The sequence below is a fragment of the Amborella trichopoda genome, chromosome 9, assembly GCF_054954075.1.
Source record: "Amborella trichopoda isolate Santa Cruz 75 chromosome 9, AtrichopodaSantaCruz75HAP2 v2.0, whole genome shotgun sequence".
Classification (NCBI taxonomy): Eukaryota; Viridiplantae; Streptophyta; class Magnoliopsida; order Amborellales; family Amborellaceae; genus Amborella; species Amborella trichopoda.
The window spans coordinates 50,754,741-50,773,099 of NC_142344.1; positions in this window are offsets into that span (position 1 = coordinate 50,754,741).

Sequence of the window (18,359 nt, forward strand, 5' to 3'; positions counted from 1 at the left end):
CCACAAAACCATTGGAAATGAATCATCTTAGAAGTTAATAAATCCACTTAAGAAAAGTAGTAACTAACACAAAATACAAACACTATCTAATATAAAAATGGAAGCATCATGAAGGAACAAGAAAAAGTAAAAAAAGATGAAAGTAAAGTCGCATGTCCCTATAACATGCGAATATAACAACATTCCGACATTGGAATACATAGACAACTTTATTGGTGAATTTTTTGGTCAGCTAAAACTGCAAGTCTGAGGTTATGAACAGAAAGAGCTATATTACATAGAGTGAAACTGTGAAAATCAACATCCAATAGGAAAATTAGATCAAAACGAATGTTAATAAGGTCATATTTCTAAAAGGAAAAAACAAATAAAAATTGAAAACAAGAATGACATAAAATCTCGGAGCAAGCATGAAGTCCGCATGTTGATAAACAAAAACAATAAAAACCCCTCTATCAGTTGTAAGTTTTAGCTCAATTATTACAACTACATGATCCAAATATAAACAAAAGAGTTCTTTATAAAATTTCACAATGAAAAAATCCCAACTGCCATGGGGAATACGAGTAAATACATAGTACTATAAATAAAAACATCATCATCATCCATGTCTTATTCCAATTATTTGGGATTGGCTACATGAATCATTTTCCTCCATTTAATATAGGTTCTGGATTCACGATTAGATGTGGCAAAGTTTTAGGCTGGCTGCCACCTAACTCAACCCACCTCCTTTATCCAGGTTGAAACGGTTTCAACAAACGTTTAAAGTCTTCAACCTTATTATACCATGTCATAAAAAACAATTGCGTACAAAGAGCAAGAAGAACATGTAACTAAAACAAAAAAAATTTGAGCACAAGAACATGTAACTAAAACAAAAACATTGAGCAGAGGGAAGACACGCGCCGTTATCAAAATGAAGAAAGTCAAAAAATAAATAAAATAAACAAGGAACTAGACCTTTAACAAGACTGCAGGGATTAAATTGGGATTAAATTGTTTGTCTATTTCTTCATCCCAAACAACAAATAATCGCCACACTCAAATACCAAAATAGATCGCCCATTTCCATGAAAACCCGATAATGAAACTAAACACAATAATCTCGTGTAAAACAATACACATGAGAAATTACACAGCCACATTCACATAAAAAATCATAGAAATCCTACTCGGGCGATAGAAATCAAGGCACAACACTAAACGATCGTAATCTTGATTCGTAGACTGTATAGGAAGTAGTTTCCTATTGTTTAGAGAATGTAGGTTGGATTTGTTTTTTGGATGGGTATGATGTATATTTGATTAATTGGTAGGATAAGTATTACTTAAAGATTACAGTTGCTTAGATGGGGAGATAGTGTTTTAGAAGGAAATAAATACGGAGAGCGAAACGAGTAGAAGGGAGCTTGGAAACATATATATATATATATATAGGAAAACACTACGCAACGTCTATAGGTGAAAATGAATAGTGATTTTGCCTACCTCCATCACCGTCCAAAGTTCATCGTATAATCACGATTGTCCAGTAGTATTTCATACTTCATTTTCTTTCTACAAATCGGAATGACTTGAAATTTGGAGTGTGTATTAATCAAAAATAGAAGAATCTTCGAAAAATATAAAAACAATATTTTACATAAAAAAATTGGCCAAATACACTGAAATGTTTCAGGGGTATTTTGATCAATTTATTTTTCACGGATAATTGTTTTTATACTTTTATTAGATGCGCCTCAGTAAGATGTACATACCTTCAAATTTTCATATCGTTCTAATTCATAAAAAAAATGAAAAATAAAACACTACCGGACAATCGTGACCGCGTGATGAAACTTGGACGTTGATGAAGATAGGCGAAATCACTATTCATTTTTGCATATAGGCGTTAAGAAGACTTTTCCATATATATATGTATAAACCTAATGGAGGATTGGCCTGCTCGAAGTGGCTTATAAGGAGGTTTGTCCCATCGAAGCGGTTATATTTTTAATAAAGCTCAAATTCATTTTAGTATTTGCAATTATATTTGGCATAGGATCATAACAAATCTTTTGTTTTTTTTTTTTTTTGGTGAATCAGTGGGGATATCGGGCCCCTACCCATTTTATTAAAAATCAAAAGAGGTTTACATAAACACAACATATAGAACCCTTGGCAAGGGAACATTAGGTTATTAGCGCAATGTTCCAAGGCTCTTTCCAATGGGTGTGTCGCCATGGAGGAAATAAGGCAATTGATGGAGGTAATAAAACCAGCATTGAGGAAAATCGTGAAAAACATTGATGATTAGATCACCAATATTAAAAGAATTTCAATGATTCAGTGGAGCAAAGGGCTTACAAGGAGCCTAATGCTGATGATCCTCTAGAGCTAATTGTTGGGATTGATTGGTGAAAAATCAGCAAGGGTTTATAACATTCATAGCTGTTGCGCATTCATATCAATATAAACAAGCAATGAAAATTACATAATATCAAATAAAGAATATGGAATGAAAAATCCAACAACATTCAATCCACAGAAAATATTTAACGTGGTTCGGTCACAAATCGTGACCTACATCCACAGGAGAATGATGCGATACTTTACTTACTTATTTGGAATATTATAAAGTGAAATCGAACTCAAAATATCAATTTCCTGCAGCTATTTCTTACTCTAAACAGAGTTCGAAAATAAAGCACAAAGAATACCTAAAAATGAGTTCTCTTTAACACTTTCTCTCACTAAAACAAGGTACACAACAAACCCACAATGAAGTTTAAGCCTTTTTTGCTCACTTTCTCTCTCTAAAATAGAGCATACTAAGCTCTCAAGAGAAAACCCAATTATAGCCCAATCTTTCTATCTTTTTCTCGATCTTTCTCTCTCTAAACAAAAGGCTTTTAATCCCTTTAAAAGGGTAAAGTTCCTACAACACCACAACCATTGGATTAGATGCAATACAATGGTCCAAAATAAAAGAGAGATAATTTAAATAAAATATCTACATGTGTGATTTGTTTTCATACATGTCACATTTTTCTACTTGAAGACAAAACACAAAGTCCCTGAAATAATTACCAATGCACCACTCGAGGTTATGACTCCTCCAACCTCGAAAGTCTTTTTTACATCATGTTTTTTTTCAGTTTAGACAACCTTTGTCAACATATTAGCAATATTTTTCTCAGTGTGAATCTTGTCCACCTGCAATTCTCTACGCTCGAGGGCCAACTGAATAAAATGATATATAATATCTATATGCTTTGTCTTGGAGTGATAAACTGCATTCTTAGCCAAATGAATAACACTTTGGTTATCACAAATCAACAACATGTTTATCATGTTTCACCCCAAACTCTCCAAGTAACCTTCTCAACCAAATCATTTCCTTCACTGCCTCAGTCAATGCCACATACTCAACTTCAGTTGATGACAAGGCAACAATATCCTGTAACCTTGACATCCAGGTGATAGCACCACTACCAACATTGAAAATATATCTAGTGGTAGACCTTCTAGTATCACAGCATCCTGCATAATCTGCATCTATATAACCAACAACTCCCAATGAGAATTTTCAAAACACAAGCATACATTTCGTGTCCCCTTCAAATACCGAAGAATCTACTTAATTGTTTGCCAATGTTCCCAACCTAGATTAGACATAAATCTGGAAAAAACTTCCACTGCATGGCCAATGTTAGGTTTAGTACAAACCATTGTATATATCAAACTACCCACTACAGAAGTATATAGAACATTCTTCATCTTACTTCTATCTACCTCATTCATTGGAGAGTCCTTTTTAGATAACTTGAAATGTGCAGCTAATGGCGTAGAAACATATTTACAGTCAATCATATTGAAGTGCTCAAGAACTTTAGAAATATATTCAGATTGACTAAACCAAAGCTTACCTTGTTTTTTGTCTCTATGGATGTGCATACCCAAAATCTTCTTGGCTGGTCCAAGATCCTTGGTGGAAAAATGCTTGAGTATATCAAGTATTAAACACTTGATTTTACTTAGATCATTGTTAGCAACAAGCATATCATCAACATAAAGCAATAAAACAGTAAAAGAATCATATGCTGGACCCTTGAAGTACACACAATGATCAAAATCGTATCTAGAATAACCTTCACCCAGCATAAAATTGTCAAATTTCTTATACCATTGTCTAGATGCTTGTTTCAAATATACAATCCCTTTTTCAACTTGCAAACCAAGTTAAGATTGCTTTTGTTCTCAAAACCTTCAGGTTGACACATATGAATTTCTTCATCAAGATCACCATGCAAGAAAGCAATTTAAATATCAAATTGTTCTAGCTCCAAATTCAAATTAGCAATTAAAGATAAAACAACTCTAATATAACTATGTTTAACAAAAGAGCAAAAATTTAATTAAAATCAACACCTGCTTTTTTCCTATAACCTGTCACCACAAGTCTGGCCTTATATCGCATAAGATCATTTGCCTCCCACTTAATAGCATAGACCCACATATTCTTCAATGCTTTCTTCCCATATCGAAGTTCCACCAACTCCCATGTATCATTCTTATGCAAAGCGTTAAGCTCCTCCTCTATTGCCTTATGTCACTTTTCAGTATTAGGGTTATAAATAGCCTCTTGAAAAGACTCATGTTCACCTCTGTCAGTATACAAATCATAATATAAGGAAGGAAAATACATTTGTGTGGGCTTGTGAGGGCGTGTGGATATTCTCAATTCTGACTCAGGTATAGCTTGTAGTCCTTCTTCATCTTGAACAAATTAAATGTCATCCTCCTAACTAGCATCACCTCTATCAAAACTGTCTTGAGCTTGAGCTTGACTCTCTTGCACTTGTCAAGGTAAAACAATGAGATTTGATTCTTGTATATCCACAATAAGTCTTTCTTGTTTCAACTCTTCCTGCTTCTTTTCAACAAACATTACATTCTTATTAAAGAGAACATCCCGACTTCTGATAGTCTTAATTGGAATAGGATCTCAAATCTTATAACCTCTATCATCACCACCATACTCAAGAAAAACACATCTTCTTGACTTGGCATCTAGTTTGGCTTTACTTTCATTGGGCACTTGAACATATGCTTCACACTTGAATGTTCTCAAGTGTTCATAAGACACACTTTTACCTCTCCATAGAATTTTAGGTATTTCACCATTCAAGGGTGCACTTGGAGATCTATTGATCAAATATACAGTTGTACTAGCAACGTCAACCCAAAATTTCTTACCAAGACCATATTGCGATAGCATGCTTTTTACTCTTTCAATGATGGTCATATTCATCATCTCAATAACATCATTTTATTGTAGTGTCCCAGGAACAGTCCTTACTTTACGAATGTCATTCTCTTTACAAAAAATATCAAAAGCATTCGAGCAATATTCACTACTATTATCAGTATGCAAGCATTTTATATATCTCTCTGTTTCTTTTTCTAAATTGGCTTTGAAAACCTTGAAAACTTCAAAAACTTGATCCTTAGATGTCAATGGATACAACCAACACTTCCTAGAATAATCATCTAAATAAGTGACAAAATAAGAAGCTCCACCAAGAGATTTAACATTAACAAGGACACAAACATCAGGATAAATCAATTCTAATTCTTTACTTTTTCTATGATATTCATTTATTTTAAAGCTAACTCTACGTTGCTTACCCATGGTACAATGATTACAAAAATCAAGAAGGAAATGCTTAGAAATAGGAATAAGATTTTGAGTTTGCAATACCTTCATACCATGCTCACTGAGATGACTCAAACGGCTATGTTGAATTTGCTTACTAGCTACAGCAACGATCTTCTCTGTAGCATCATTCATTTGAGTTGTACCATGAAGAGTGTAGAGACTCCCATCTTTTTGCCCTTTCAATATTGTCATACAACCTCAACCTCATGAGATCTTTCATGACCCATTTGTAAAAGTCACTATGAAACCAGAGTCATCTAACTGCCCGACAGAAAAGAGATTTGTCTTCAACTCAGGTACATGCCTCACATTTCTTAATGTGTGCTTCTTTCCATCTGATTGCTTGATAACAATATTTCAGCAAGCTCAAACATCACCAAGATAGACCAAGCCACCATCCACATCAGTGTAGGGTGAAAAATATGACCTTTCTAGGCAAATATGAAATGAACTACCAGAGCTTAAAACCCAAGTATCTGCAATAGACAATGTTGTACATGCAACACTAAAAGTAGCCCTATCTTCACCATCTGAAACTGTACTTGCTTTGGCAAGGCTGTCCTTGGCCTTGCCCTTTTGTTTATTCTTCAAAGCATAACATTACTTTCTTGTGTGACCAGGTTTCTTGTAATACCAGTAAGTAACCTTCTTTCCCTGTGACTTGGATCTGACTCTGCTATGAGATTTGACCCTATTAAATCCATAGGGTTGGTATCTATATTGTGTTCTTCCTCTATCTCCTACTACCAATACTTAATTTGATTCGACAAGTATTTATGTGAATGCCTTTCCAGTCTCTTCATTTAACAATGAAACTACATCTTTTAAATTAAATTTGTTACCCATTGTATTAGTCACAGTGGGAACCAAGGTATCTCAACTAGCATGCAAAGAACTCAGCAAAAGCAAGCATAATACTTTTTCATCCAAATTCACTTTCAAATAACTCAATTGTGCAAAAATTGAATTAAATTCACTCACATGCGACTTAATTGTAGCACCTTCTATCATTTTCAAAATAAATAATTTTTTCATCTCATGCATTTTATTTGCATAAGAGGGTTGCTCAACAGATTGCATTAAATATTACCAAAGCTCTGCAGATGTTTTACATTGACAGACATCAAATAAATTGATTGTGAAATACATGGTCTAATAGCTGCCAAAACATTTTCGATCAAGAACATCTTATTCCCAATATTCCATTCAACCAAGCATGGCCTCCGTACCTCGAAGTGGCCGATCCAATTATTTTCCATAAGAAAATCTCCTATCATCATTTTCCATATTGGCCAATTATTTTTATTTAATTTTTGAAATTCCATTTCCCTTTCCATTTTTAAGAAAAAAATATAACAAATAACCACAATAGCAAAAAACCCCTTTCTTCAGAGACACAATTAAAAACAAAACCTAGGCTCTGATACCAGTTGTTGGGATCGATTGGTGAAAATCAGCAAGGGTTTATAACATTTACAGGTATTGTGAATGTTATAAAGCATGAACATGGAATGAAAAATCCAGCAACATTCAATCCACAAAACACAACGATTTAATGTAGTTCGGTCACAAATCGTGACCTATATCTACGGGAGAATGGTGCGAGACTTTACTTATTGATTTGAGAATATCAATTTCCAGCACCCCTATCTCATTCTAAACAGAACCAAAAAATAAAACACCAATAACACTAAAAAATGGGTTCTTTTTAACACTTTCTCTCACTAAAGCAGGGTACACAGCAAGAGTTCAATCTTTTTGCTCACTCTCTCTAAAAAACAGAGCATACTAAGCCCTCAAGAGAAAATCCAATTGCAGACCAATCTCTCTATCTTTTTTTCACTCTTTCCCTCTCTAAACAAAAGGGTTTTAATTCATTTAAAAGAGTAAAATTCCTACAATGCCACAACTATTGGATTAGATACAATCCAATGGCCACAACCATTGGATTAGATGCAATCCAATGGCTCAAAATAAAATAGAGAAAAGTTAAATAAAACTCCCACATGTGTGATTTGTTTCACACATATAACACTGATGACCTGCAAATTCAAAGTAAGATCCCAACATATGGGGAAATTGAAAAAGAAATAAAGATGAGAAAGTTGAATTTTTGAAAACTTTGGATGAGAAGAGAAAGAAAGCTACAAAAGGAAGTGAAGAAAGAAAGTGAAGCTTCCCAATATTTACAGGGAACATTGCGAGCAAAAAGCCTTAAAGTTACCGAATATTAGAAGAAAAAGTCCCCACATTTGATGTGGCTTTCGAAAATGTTCAAATGGTGAAAGAGATTCCAATGGTGTGGAAATGAGAATATTTAAAAAACAAAAGAGTTGATCAATCTTGAGGACAAGGTTGTTTTTAAGTGAGGGGGAATGATGCGATCCTAATTTAATGAACACATTATTTATTTACTTTTTACATTTATATTTTGCATGCGTACAAAAATTTTTACATACCTTTATGAAGCGAGAAATAACTGACAGCAAATTTAGCAGATAGAAAATAAAAGGCAAGGAGAAAAGAATGAATACAACCCAATTTGTCAGATATTAAAAGAGGTAAATTCAATGTGGAAATTTAATTTTTCAATTTGATAAATCCTTTATAAGTAGAAATGTAAAATATGAAACCCAATGCCACAAAACCCACGTCTCTCTCGACCCATAGAAAATGAGCAAAATAGAAATTAAAAAAAAGTACAAGAGAGCTTGCACAAGTCGATCTAGTGAGGGCTTGAAGCTTTAGGCTTAGGAGTAGAAATACGGAGGGAGAGAGAGGGATAATTTTGTGGTTGAGAGCAATCTAGTTCGAAATAGGGCTTAAGAACTATTTAGATTTAGCATTTGTTGGAGAAAAAAAAGGGAACAAAAGGGTGGTCCAATGTTCCAAACTTTCAAATGATTACTTTTGGAAGGCCATCAAATGTCACGAACATCTGACCTTCTTTTAACCGAAATAAAATGTTAAGGGGTCTGTCAATTGTTTCCAACATTGAACCAACCCAAAACAGGGAAAAATACAATTATAGGGCTGTCCGATGTTTAAGACATCGAATAGCGTTTAAGGTTGTCTGATGTTTCAAACATCATATTGGCTCATAATAGACCTCCAAGCTATCAAACAGCCCAATAAAAAGAAGAAAACAAAAAAGATTAAAATAAAAACCGGTTAGGGAAAAATTGGAAAAACTAAAAAAATGAAAAAAGTAGGACCTTCATATAAAATGTAGGGAAAATTGCACTATTCCATAAAAAAACATTAAATTCCCGTTATGGACAATTTTTTTGAAAACTTACTATGACAATGTACTCCCATGAGTATATTATCTTTACCAAAAGATTTTATGCTCCCTAGGAGTGTATTGTCCATTTACTCTCTCATAGAGAACACAAACAAGGATTAACTTAAGGGTAACAATGGGGAGGGTGGCCCGGACTGACTGGTCTGGTCAACCCGCCCTTTAAAAACTAGGGCCTAGGCTACAAAATGTTGTCCAAGGGCTGAGCAATGCTGGGTCAACTATAGCCCAAGGGTAGGAGCGTGTCTAGCCGGGTACAGGCCTGGGCCTGCCCGGTTCATCCCAACCTACTCTTCCCCTCTTTCCTTTGTTTTTTCCTTTTTAAAAAAAAATAAATAAATAAAAATTCTTTGGCTTGGCCCAGCACATGCTTGGGCCAGGGCGTCTATACCCCCGTCGGGGCGGTCCCAATGGATACTAGGGCCAGGTTCGGCCTACGCCCAGCTCGTTGCTATCCCTAAGTTAACTTTAGGATATCATATTTTGGAGATGTAACTTGTTCGACGCATAGACTACTGCTAATAGAAAAAACTCCCAATCAAAGATTTTTTTGAACATTTATGTAATCTTGGTATTATTCACTAAACATCATGTGTTGGAACACCTCAGCAAAATGGAGTTGTTGAAAGGAAAAATAGATACATTTTGGAAGCTACAAGGTGTTTGATGTTTCAGATACATGCTCCAAAAATTTATATGGTCTGAAGCTGTTCTAACTGCTTGCTATTTGATTAACATACTTCCGAGTAAATATCTTAAAGATAAATCTCCCCTTAAAATTTTGAAAATAGCAAATTTGATTTGTATCATTTATGAGTATTTGGATGTATGTCATATGTTCATATAGCTGTACACAATCAGGATAAACTTGATAAATAGTCCAGTAGATGTATCCTTCTTGAATACTTATCTACTCAAAAGGGATACAAATGTTATGATCCTACAACTCAGGGGGAGTATTTAAGAGGTCGTTTGTCCTTGCCTAATATTAGTACCAGTAATATGTCCAACACACCTTGAATAAGCCATGATGATAAAGCTAAAGCTGAACATACCTCAAAAACTCACCAAACTGGTTTGGAAGAAGAAGATTCCGTTGTGGCCACGGCCTCACCCGATTCCCTCTTGCGCAGGTCTTCTCGTATCTCTTAACCATACTCTAGACTTCAAGTTTTTTATACTTACCAAACAGTTTCTTATCCTATTCAAAATCGTATTTCTTATGAAAATATATCTGCTGGCTATTTTATTTTTTTGTGTTCTATTTCTAATAAATATGAGCCAACCAATTTTCAAAAATGTTATTTCTCAACATGTGTGGAGGAAGGTCATGAAAGAGGAACTTCAAGCACTTGACAAGAACCATACTTAGGGCATTGTTAACTACGTAAAGGGAAGAAAGCAGTTGGATGTAGATCACTTTATAAAATCAAATACAATAGTGTTGGGTTTGTTGAGAGACATGAAGCCAAGTTGGTGGCCAAATGATTTACCTAAACTTGTGGAATCGACTATAAAGAGACTTTTACACCAATTGCCAAGATAAGTATTGTTTGTGTTTTTTTGTTTATCACTACTAATTGTGGGTGGTCTCTGCATAGATAGATGTTAAAAATGGCTTCTTACATGGTAATCTTAACAATTCTGAGCTAACCAATTTTCAAAATGCTATTTTTCAATATGTGTGGAGAAAGGCCATGAAAGAAAAACTTCAAACACTTGACAAGAACCATACTTGGGACGTTGTTAAGCTACCTAAAAGGAAGACAACAGTTGGATGCAGATGAGTTTATAAAATCAAATACAATAGTGATGGGTTTGTTGAGAGAAATGAGGCCAGGTTGGTGGCCACAGGATTTACCTAAACTTATGGAGTCGATTATAAAGACACTTTTACACCAGTTGCCAAGATAAGTATTGTTCGTGTTCTTTTGTTTATCGTAGTTAATTGTGGGTGGTCTCTGCATCAGATAGATGTTAAATAAGCCTTCTTACATGGTGACCTTGAAGAAGAGGTCTATATGAGTCTTCCTCCAGGCCATTCTAAAGAAAAGGAGAAATAACTTGTCTGCAAAGTAAAGAAGGTTTTGTATGGACTTAAATAAGCACCTCGCGTATGATTGCCAAACTCAGCACATTCATGATACGTTTTGCGTTGTGGACTTGTAGGCATAAATTTTAGGAAAGGGGCGATTTACTTTGGAAAGTTTAAAACATAAAGGAAAACTTGGACTTGCACCCACAAATTTGAGGCAAGGATGGGATAAGAAAAAAACAAGATCTAGTAGGTTCAATTTTTAGGAAGTTCGTAAAAAATAGGAAAAATATTTTGGGGAGTATTTAGCTGCCAAAATTTTAGCAAAGGGTGGACCTATTTTCAGAGGAGGTTTAAAATATAGGAAAATAATTTTGGGGGAACTTGCACCCCAAATTTTAGGAATGAGTGGGACTTGCAGGTATAGATTTAGATCTGAGGGGGACTTGCACTTATAAATTTGGAATGGGTGGGACTTGCACTTATACGTATCCCTTGTTTAAGTGAGCAAATAGTAAAAAATTATTTAAAGTAATGGATATATCTCCACATATTTTCCAAATCCTGATATTTGGGGATCTTTTATATTTCTATAACGTTAGTCCTAGTTACTGTGTATACCCCCAAACTCTTGCTTAATATCATATAATATAATATAATATAGATAGATATGAGTAAGACGCTACTCTAAAATTTTTTAGAAGTTATATTTTATGTATCGGAAATCTTATATTGGTTTAAAAAAACTCCTATTCAACCTAATTATCAAAGTTAAAATTCTAAAAGGATGTTGTTTTTATAAGGTATAGGCTTTATGAAAACAAACTAAATTTTCGCCTCATTTCATTTGTCTGGAAGGCACTTTGGGAATCAGATGACTCTAAAATCAATTTTCAACACCAACTATGAAATTTAAAACTTAAAAAATTGTATAAATATTTCAGACCTATGAACACTTATTTTTACGGCCAAATGGACGGTCTAGATAATATCTTATAATATACACTATCATTAGAGCTTGAAATCTTAAGTTTTCTTTGACAACCACATAGTCAAGAATGAGATGTGATCAATTTGAAGGTTTTCAAATGTCAAAATTGTAATCTTCGGTGAGTTTTGAAGTGATGCTTTACTACTTTTAATAGGGTTGCAGCCTTATTGAATCATTTTCCATTCTAAAAAACGGTGCAAATTGAGAAAATATACATAATATCCATATCTGGATCCGTTAGGATCCAAAATAGTAGGATCCAGATCTAGATACGAAACTATAGATAGGATCCGGATCCGGATCCGGATTCGATTCAATTCCACATTTCAAATCATTCATTTCTTCTTGAGAATCCAAGTTCCTGGTGAAAGCCCTAGAATTACGATGCGGAGAGGGGTTTCTACTTGAGGAGTCCCAATATTGCGTTTCTTCCTCCTAGATCAAATGTTCTCCTTGTTGCCTATGGTTTACTCTTGGGCGTTTTTGCAGGTCTCTTAGCATAACTATTTGATGACCATTTTTTGCAGGAACTGACGATGAGCGGATGAGGGTAAAAGTGTGGCTAGGGTTTTGGAAATCATCATCTTCTTTAGGTTATCGTGTGGATAGAAATGGATGGATAGATATGGATGCGTATCATGTAGAGATTTATCCTAACTGTTACTAGCCATATATTTTTATGGGTATTGTATATTGTTTAATCAATCAATATACAAGTCTCTACAGTATTTGAAAATTCTATAATTGTATCAGCGTTATAGACTCCTCAACATCATATCTGAGCATCTACCTCAAATCTGAGGACCTATCCGCATCGAGGCCCCATAGTTATTCCGAAAAATTTTGAAAATTTCAGAACATATACAATTCTATGCAGTATTATGAAGTTCTATCACTTTAGACATAGCTCAGGGGACTCCAAGGTCTCAGTGACTTTTGGATGCCCTAGATTGTGAGAGAGAGAATAGAGTTTTTAGGCATGAGGAGCTGGAATGCCCTAAGATTTTCAGGGCATTTGGCCCTTTTGAAATTCTATCACTTTCAGACATAGCTCGGGGGGACTCCAAGGTCTCCGTCACTTTTGGGTGCCCGTGAGAGAGAGAGAATATAGTTTTTTAGGCACGAGGAGCTCGAATGCCCTAAGATTTCAGGGCATTTGGCCCTTTTGCACCAACACTCTAGAGATTTCAGAGCATTTGGCCCTTTTGCACCAACACTCTAGTTTAGCTCTCTTCCAGTGTTGTACTTCTCCTTCTTTACTATAGGTCTTGGCGAGACAGAATTGGCCAAAAAGTCCTTTGCATATGGACACTTTGAGGTCAGTAGCTAGCAAAATCAGGAGAGAGAGAGAGAGAGAGAGAGAGAGAGAGAGAGCAACAACTAGCAAAATGAGAGAGAAAGAGAGAGAGCGCAACAACTAGCAAAATGAGAGAGAGAGAACTTTAAGGCTAGCAACTAACATAGAGAGAGATCCCTCTATCCTGACTCACTCTCCGGTTTTTCTAAAGGGAAACTCGGTTTCTTTCCTTTCCACATGATGGAGAAAGAGCTGTGAATTTTGGAATATCTCCCTTTGTGCTGGAAAATTGGGAACTAGGTTAGGAGGGAAAGAGAGAAAGAGAAAATTGACAAATCTGGGAATGGGATTGTATACAATGAGACCATTTACCTTTGATACAAGGTGGTCACAATTACTTACAACTATCTAATGTGAAGTTTGATGTCAAGATTAATGTCTCACATTGTGCCAAATGTAAATGGTCTCATTCTATACTTTCCCTTTGGGAATTAGATTTTCTTCTCACCAGAGAGAGGGTGGGGGTGTCTCTTCTTAAGACGGAACTACATGAGAGAAAAATTGGGTTGGATCTGAATTGGATCGTTATATACTCGAATTTTATCATAATTTCGAATCCAAATTGTGGATCCATACCCAGATCTGGATAGGATCTGAATTTCAGGTTTCAGATCTGGACCGGGTAAATTCTCAACCTTAGGTCTAGATGACTTGTTACCAAATGCACTATCTATAGGACTTGAAATTATTATTTTTCTTTATTCTATATAGCTTGGGGTGGAGATGATCCATGTGAAGGTTTTCCATCTTTAGAACACTCTTTAATTGGATTTTTTAGGTGCACTTTACTTCTAAGATTGCAAACTTTCTATAATCTTTTTACTTAAAGATATGGGTGACCTTTGTATAAGGTACAATCCTTATGCTGTAAAAGTAAGGAGCACCTTTAAATTTTGTTTAGAGATGTAGTTTGGGTTTCAAAAGTTTTATGATGGCCTGATATTCTATTTTGTCTCTAGTTATGAAATTTAAAATTTCAAAAATGGTACAAAACATGTAGATCAATAATACTTAAAAATCTCAAAACTAGACGGTCCAAATAACTTTTTGCAAGCTGTACTATTTTTAGGACTTGCAAGTCTTTTTCCCATCATATCCAAACATCTCAAGGTCGAAATGATTAAATTGGATGGTCTTCCAACTACGAAACACCTTTTTTTAGAAGATTTTTGAGGTGCACCTTCCTTCAATATTAGGGTTGATAACTTATAAAAACATTTTGCTATATAAAAGTGTTTGACGACTTAGTTCAGTGGACATTTATGGTTGTTGGGGCGTGATGTTAAATCACCCCCATGTGGTATTTTTGATATCAACAAGGGCATTACTCGTCATTTTGAATTGGGCTCTTTAAAAGATGTTATAAAGAGGGATGGAGGTTCGCGGATGAGATGGGAGTGAGAAAGAGGCACACGAACACGAGAGAGGAAAAAGGTGCCCGGGCACGAGAGATAAAAAGGTGCACAGGCCGAGTTGAAGAGATATATATAAGGGGAAAAACCGAAGAGTGTAGAGAGAGAAAAGTTTTGGGGTGAAAATAGAGGAGAAAATTAGGGGTTTTCACTGTGAAACCCTAGAGCCACCACCGGGGCTCATCTTGACCTATTTTGTCGACATTTCTTTGCCGCTACACTGAATCAAAGAAAGGGATCAACTGTAAGTGGTTTTATGGTAGGAAGTTCTTTGTTTAAGCATTCTTTGAGATTGTATTAGGTAACTTTGTATAACCCCAACCTTGTTATCTTTCCTCTTAATAGTGAATACATCTTTGCCGTCTTGCCCGTGGACGTAGCCCATTTTGGGTGAATCACGTATATGTGTGTATCCCTCTCTATTTCCATTTGTATTGTGCTTTGAAGATTTTTGATATTGCTTGTTTTATTGTTTTTATGTTTTTCCCAATTATATTTCACTTGTTAATGCATCTTGGGCATTTTATTTGAGTGGTGAAAGTGAGATATGAGATATCCCAATCTAATGTTCAGGAAGATTGAGTTTTCCTGATTTTTTATCAAGTGGTGTCAGAGCTCAAAGAATTAGTGTAGTATTTTTGGGAAATGGCATCTCACAAGTTTGAGGTGGAGAAGTTTAATGGGAAGATAATTTGGAAATTTGGAAATTAAAAATGCATGATTTATTGGTACATCAAGGGCAACACAAAACATTACTTGGAAACTATAAGAAACCGATAAATATGACTGATGATGATTGGGATGAACTCGATATGAAGGTACGGGCTACTATTCGCTTGTGTTTAGCGAATGAGATTTTGTTTAATATTGTTGGCGAAAAGACGACAAAAGATTTGTGGAAAAAATTAGAAAGTTTGTATCAAACAAAATCTCTCACAAACCGAATTTTCTTGAAAAGAAAATTGTATACCTTGATAATAAAAGAAGGTGCAAATGTGTCACAATACTTGAATGAGTTTAATAACTTCATTTGTCAACTTGAGAGTATTGGTGCGAGAATGGATGATGAAGACAAAGCGGTCACTTTGTTTCGTTCATTACCAGAATCCTATGATAACCTTGTTACTATATTGAGTTGTAGTAAGGAGAATTCTCTTGATTTGGGCTCTGTATGTAGTGCCCTACTAGCCGATGAACTTCGAAAGAAAGCATCTTTGGGAAGTTCGGTAGAGTCGAAGACGGAAGCTCTTGTGGTAAGAAGTCGATTGAATGAACAGGGTGATTTATCAAGGAATCATTCAAGAAGTAATTCAAGATTTCGATCAAAATCTAGAGGGCCCAATAACAAGATTGTGTATTGGCATTGTAGGAAGCCCGGTTATATACGAAAGAATTGTTTTAAGAGAAATGAAGTGAATTCTTCTAAAGCTACTAATGCGAGGTGAAAAACCAAGTAAATCAAAAAATGAAGTAAATCAAGTTGAAGAGTCTACATCCGGTTTCATTGAAGATGAAGTATTGATGGTTGCATATAATTCAATATTCTATCAAAATTGGATACTTGATAGTGGAGCCACCCATCACATGTGCCCTCATAGATCATGGTTTGACTCATATAGGAAACAATTCCACTAGCAAGGTGGTTCTAAAGATGTTTGATGGGTCTATTCGGGCAATTAAGGATGTTAAGCATGTTTTGAAACTTAAAAGGAGCTTGATTTCCCTCTCTTCTAAAGATTTGGAAGGTTATAAGTTCATCGGTCAATCAAAGTATCAATATGGGCTCTAATGGTGAAGAAAAGAGTCCTAGTTGGGAGCTTGTACAAGTTATTGGGAAGCACAATAACAAATGATGAAGTGAATTTCTTGGTTGAGGGTGAGGAAGTTCTATATCGCCTATGGCATAGAAGCTTGGGGTATATTAGTGATAAGGGTATGGAGGTCTTGATGAAGAGGAATTTTATTCCTACACTTAAAGTTCATGGATCCAAATTTTGTAAGCATTATATCTATGGGAACAACATAGACAACCTTTTAAGGCTAGGAAATATACAAGCAAGCGCAAACTTGATTACATTCACTCAGATGTGTTGGGCCCTTCACCAACCACATCTTATGGCGGTGCATTACACTTTGTTTCGTTTGTTGATGACTTCTCAAGAAATGTATGGATCAAAATTTTCAAGTCCAAAAGTGATGTGTTTTGTGCATTTAAGAATTTTAAAACCAAAGTTAAAAAATCTACGGGGTATCACATCAAAGTTCTTTGAACTGGTAATGGTGGAGCTTTTGTATCAAAGGAGTTTGAAAATTTTTGCAAGGCCGACAGCATTACTATGCATTACACAAATACCTACAATCCTCAAGAAAATGGTGTGGCTGAGAGGATGAATCACACTTTGATGGAGTGTTTGAGGTGCATGTTAAGCAATGTCGGAGAAAGAGTTATGGGTGGAAGCCGCATTAATGGCTTCTTATATTATCAACCGATCACCTTCGGTAGCATTGGGAAGTAAAAGTCCTAATGAGGTATGGTATGGAACTCCAAGTGAGTACTCCGATTTAATATTTTTTGGTTGTGATGCCTATGCACTCATTCCAAGTTGCCAAAGGAACAAATTGGATCCAAAGTCAAAGAATTGCATCTTTGTAGGTATAGCAAAGATGTGAAGGGGTACCAGTTATGGGATCCAAGTACCCGAAAAATAATCACTAGCCGTGATGTGTATTTTGATGAATCCAAGGTATTGGCAAAGGGGATGATAATAAATCATAATGGTCAAGAAGTGCAACAAAAGAGCCAAGAATTTCAAGGCAACCCCGAAATACTTCCACCAAGTACAATTATACCTTATGAGAATACACCCATTGATCATGGTGATGACCATGAAGGACTAGGAAGTCAAGATGAAGAACCATATGGACATTATGATGAAGTTGTACCTTTGGCACAAAGGCGTTCTACTAGAGAAACTCGTACACCCAAGTGGCACAAAGATTATGTGGATCCAAATACTTTTCATGCCTTGATAGCTGAAAATGAAGAGCCAAAATCATTCAGTGAAGCCATTGATAGCAATAGTACCGAGCATTGGAAAAGAACTATAGAAGAAGAGATATTGGCCCTTCAAAGAAACAAAACTTGGGATTTTGTAGAGCTACCAAAAAGTAGAAAGACTGTTGGTTGCAAATGGGTGATCAAGATAAAAAATGGGCTTCATAGATAAGGACAAATTGATGAAGTCCTTGTATGGGCTCAAGCAAGCATCAAGACAATGGTATAAAACATTTGATATGTTCATGATGAGCCTTGGGTACACAAGAAGAAAGTATGACCATTGCATCTATTTAAAGTTATTTGATAATGATACATACTTGATTTTAATCTTATATGTGGATGACATGCTTTTGGTGTGTTACGATAAGGCAAAAAGTGATGAGCTCAATACTTCTTTGAGCAAAAGATTTGAGCTGAAAGATCTCGGGCCAACAAGGCAAATCCTTGGGATTGAAATTAAAAGGGATAGACAAAATGAAATTTTGTCATTATCTCAAAAGG